Source organism: Bison bison, unplaced genomic scaffold (genome assembly GCF_000754665.1).
Source record: "Bison bison bison isolate TAMUID 2011002044 unplaced genomic scaffold, Bison_UMD1.0 scf7180017864116, whole genome shotgun sequence".
Taxonomy (NCBI): Eukaryota; Metazoa; Chordata; class Mammalia; order Artiodactyla; family Bovidae; genus Bison; species Bison bison.
In genome coordinates, this window is record NW_011494688.1 from 347,172 (window position 1) to 351,876 (window position 4,705).

A 4,705-nucleotide genomic window follows, 5' to 3' on the forward strand; every position below is an offset into this window, starting at 1 on the left:
GTCAGGTACCATTTCACACCAGTCAGAATGGCTGCGATCCAAAAGTCTACAAGTAATAAATGCTGGAGAGGGTGTGGAGAAAAGGGAACCCTCTTACACTGTTGGTGGGAATGCAAACTAGTACAGCCACTATGGAGAACAGTGTGGAGATTCCTTAAAAAACTGGAAATAGAACTGCCTTATGATCCAGCAATCCCACTGCTGGGCATACACACTGAGGAAACCAGAAGGGAAAGAGACACATGTACCCCAATGTTCATCGCAGCACTGTTTATAATAGCCAGGACATGGAAGCAACCTAGATGTCCGTCAGCAGATGAATGGATAAGAAAGCTTTGGTACATATACACAATGGAGTATTACTCAGCCATTAAAAAGAATACATTTGAATCAGTTCTAATGAGGTGGATGAAACTGGAGCCTATTATACAGAGTGAAGTAAGCCAGAAAGAAAAACACCAATACAGTATACTAACGCATATATATGGAATTTAGAAAGATGGTAACAATAACCCTGTGTACAAGACAGCAAAAGAGACACTGATGTATAGAACAGTCTTATGGACTCTGTGGGAGAGGGAGAGGGTGGGAAGATTTGGGAGAATGGCATTGAAACATGTATAATATCATGTATGAAACGAATTGCTAGTCCAGGTTCGATGCACGATACTGGATGCTTGGGGCTGGTGCACTGGGACGACCCGGGGGGATGGTATGGGGAGGGAGGAGGGTTCAGGATGGGGAACACATGTATACCTGTGGCGGATTCATTTCGATATTTGGCAAAACTAATACAATATTGTAAAGTTTAAAAATAAAATTAAAAAAAAAGAAAATTAAAAAAAAAATCAAAATACCAAGTCTTGGACACTTGTCTCTCTCTTTGTTATCTTATTTGTTCCGTGTTTCAAAATAAATAACTATGGATATTCTAGGGCACTCATAAATCAGCCTGCTGCTGCTGCTGCTGCTACTAAGTCACTTTAGTCGTGTCCAACTCTGTGCGACCCCATAGACGGCAACCTACCAGGCTCCTCCGTCCCTGGAATTCTCCAGGCAAGAACACTGGAGTGGGTTGCCATTTCCTTCTCCAATAAATTGGCCTAGAGAACTTATTTCCACCAGTTGACCTTAACATAAATCAGAGGCAACCAAAGCTTTTTGCTTTTGTTAATTAAAGATTCTAGACTGGTCAAAAACTTCATTTGGGACAAGGCCTGAAACCCAGACATAAGTGCTGCATCTACCAGAATAGGAAAACATGCTTCTCCACAAGAGTGACATGTGAGAACAGGCCCATTTTCCATTTAAGAAAAGTGCTTAGCACGTCTCAAGCAGAAATTAAGCAACACAAACCCGAAGACTTTCTGCTGTATTTGAACAGGGCATCTGGAAAGGCTGAACTTTAAATGAATGAATGAATGGATTTGACAATTTCTTCACAATCTCTGAAATTTTCCAAGTCAGTGGAAAAGAATAATGGTGGATACAATGACTCTTGATCCTGAATTTTCTAGCAGAGACCAACATTTTAAATAATTGATCATTCTCCCCAAAGGTATTACCATATACCCTGATTTAGGGTTCAGAAAAAAATTACCTGTGTATTTATAGATCAAGTCTCTTCCTCTACAATAGCTCATGATTATAGAATGATGCAATAGGATTGTTAGCTTGGTTTAAACTCGTTATGTTGCTATAAACTAAAGAGAATTTATCTTGATGTTGACCTACTTTTTTCATAGGCCGAATGCTATGTTCTGAAATACCCTTGAATATGACAGACTTCTACACAACTGTGGTTCAGGCTAAAGGACAATAGATAAAAGGAAAACATTAACTAAAATACTTAACAATAATAAAATGTTCATGCTAGTCAGATTTTCTGATTACCTAAGGATTAGGCAGAAACAACTTTTGAAAAAATAGAATTTCCGAAATGTATGAGTCATTCCTAAAAGTATAAATATGGTGAGTGGAATTAAGTCTATTTTTATGAGTTCAGGGTCACTGTCCTAGACTTTAATTTTTCAGGGATTAATTCTTAAAATAGACTAGCAGACAGTGTAGGCCATTGACTAAACGTGAACTGACTTTAAAACAGTTTCTAAAAGACATTTGCAGCAATGAGCTTTAAAAATTATATCTGTACAAAAATAGTTTGTTTTTTAACTTGTCTAAAAGGATTTCCACTTTATTTAGGATTAAAGGTTCTATTTAGTAGGATGCCACTTAATAAATCTGCTTACCTTCCATACATTCTGTCTTGCACTACTTGCTATGATTGGCTGATCAAAGTTTTATTGCCATTTTTTTTTTCAGATAGCTTCTCTAGATTTTAGATGTTTATTCTTATTCTCATTTGAATGCCTGACTATATCTTTGTCTGGTGTTTGTGGGAGGTGTCTGTGAACCCTGAATAAGAAACACCATCTGTAGTTCATTTCTTTGGCATAAGGGTCCATTTAGAGGGATTTTTGGCATTTAAAACCAAACTGTTGTGCTGCCCTCTGGCTGCTTCTGAAAAAAAAAAAAAAAAAAAAATCTAACAGAAGAAACTGGTACCATGCTCCCCTGCAGGTCTTTCTCCATGTGGAATTTCGTGGTTGTCCTACAGCCTAGCTGAAATTCTACTCCTCTTATCAGATTGGCATGTCTTATTTCTCAGACAGGGCTGCAAACACATTTGAAATAAATTAGGGAGATCCTGCTTTCTGTTAAAGACCTCTGTATGTGCACACTTGTAATTTTCCAGCCAGTAAGCTTGAGAGAATTTTCTAACAGTTCAGATATACTATTATTTTCCATTTTCACTTCTCTCTTTTTTTTGATGCCTGCAGGTTGGGAAAGGCTCAGGGGACATGCCACTTTATTTGCTCCACATTTTGTCAAAGGTGGAAGGTTTTTAATGGTTCCTCCCTGCAAGCTTCCAGAGGGGGATAAATGACTCATGCAGTGACACTTATCATCTAATTAAGACAAAACATCACATCTTTCCAATTAATTCACATCAGATTCAGAAGACCCAAATGTAATCTATACTGAGGGCACATCTTTATCAAGCCCACACAGACAGCAGAAAAAAGATACCCTCTTTCATCATTCAAACAGCAATACCATTCCTCCTTTTTCAAGATGACAGTCTATCAAATTTACAAAAGTTTAACAATAATTGTACCTTAGATTCATAGAGGATCACTTAGGAAAGTCTCTTGCTTGAAGAAGTTTTTAAAATCTAAAAAGTAAATATTAAAAGATTTCTGGTTTTCGCTCTGACATATAAAGAGCTTAGAAGTTGGCACTTCCATTCTTAGAATAAGAAAAAATTGAATAAACTTAAAATCAATGTGTTTTCTTGGACCATCAGAGAATTAAAATCACAAGCAGACGGCCACTATGAAATCCAAAGAGACAGAATACAAAGAAATACAGCCAACACCAGCTTATCCAGAGAAATCTAGACAGACAGAAGAATACAAAGAAATACAGCCAACATCAGCTTACCCAGAGAAAAAGCCATCGGAGCCATAAATTCGTAGGAACACTGCAATGGTTATTTTGATAAATTGCTGGAGGCTAAGTGCAGACTAGCATGGAAAATGAGAAGTTCCTGGGGGCTGAAGTTTTAGGAAAACCTTTACACTTTCATATATTTTACCTCCAGGAACTTCACCAGGTTCTCACAATGCTGAGCCAAGAAAAATCACCTCATATATTTGGCAAGTGTAGGGGAGAAATAATCATTTTTAAATATGTTCATTGTGTTCTCCATAACAAAGGTTTATTCTCCACTGAAAAAGACTTTAGCATGGCCTTATCTCACACAAGCAGAAAGGCAATTACCCAGCCCCCATCCTTACAAGCCTCTTGTGCCACCAAAAGAGAGCAGAGAGAGTGAAAGAAAAGTTAAATTCTTGTGAAACCCACATCCCAGCAATACAGTCTCACTAAAAACTGGGATTTAATCTTAAGATTACAGAATACTACTCCTAACACACTCCTAAACACAACATCAACACAGCTTCAGGATAACAGATTACAACTCAAAGGACTGCAAGGTTCAGACTCTTTAGAAAGGAGTCCTCAGGGAAACCAAAAGGCAACGGTGAAGGCAAAGTCAAGAACACGAGGGAAAGTTGAGGTCCATGTCATCTACACTTACAAACAAACATAAAGACTAACTCAAAGCCAGATTAACATAACACCTCACACTGAAGATCTATAGATCTTATTTCTTACTTTAAGTTACATCTGGCTTTTGATAACAACAACAGAAAATCACAAGGAATGCTAAAAGTAAGTCTGAAGATGTAAGGCAAGCATCAGAACCAGACTCAGATATGACACACAGTTTGGAATTAAAAGACTAGAAATTTAAAATAGATTTGATTAACATGTTGAGGAGTCTAATGGAAAAAGCAGACAGTACAAGCAGCTCCTGCAGCTCAATTCCAGAAAAATAAATGACCCAATCAAAAAATGGGCCAAAGAACTAAATAGACATTTCTCCAAAGAAGACACACAGATGGCTAACAAACAATGAAAAGATGCTCAACATCACTCATTGTCAGAGAAATGCAAATCAAAATCGCAATGAGGTACCATCTCAAGCCAGTCAGAATGGCTGCGATCCAAAAGTCTACAAACAATAAATGCTGGAGAGGGTGTGGAGAAAAAGGAACCCTCTTACACTGTTGGTGGGAAT

The 4,705-nt window shown here is 37.7% G+C and overlaps 1 protein-coding gene across 1 annotated transcript in view; it reads right to left on the reverse strand.

Annotated features, from left to right (window-relative positions):
- FAM13C (family with sequence similarity 13, member C) overlaps positions 1–4,500 on the reverse strand; it is a 262,431-nt gene extending 257,931 nt beyond the window's left edge. Inside the window, exon 1 of the mRNA XM_010839379.1 lies at positions 3,505–4,500. The gene's annotated coding sequence lies outside the window, so the exon portion shown is untranslated. The remainder of the gene's footprint in view (positions 1–3,504) is intronic.
- Positions 4,501–4,705: the final 205 nt, after the last annotated feature.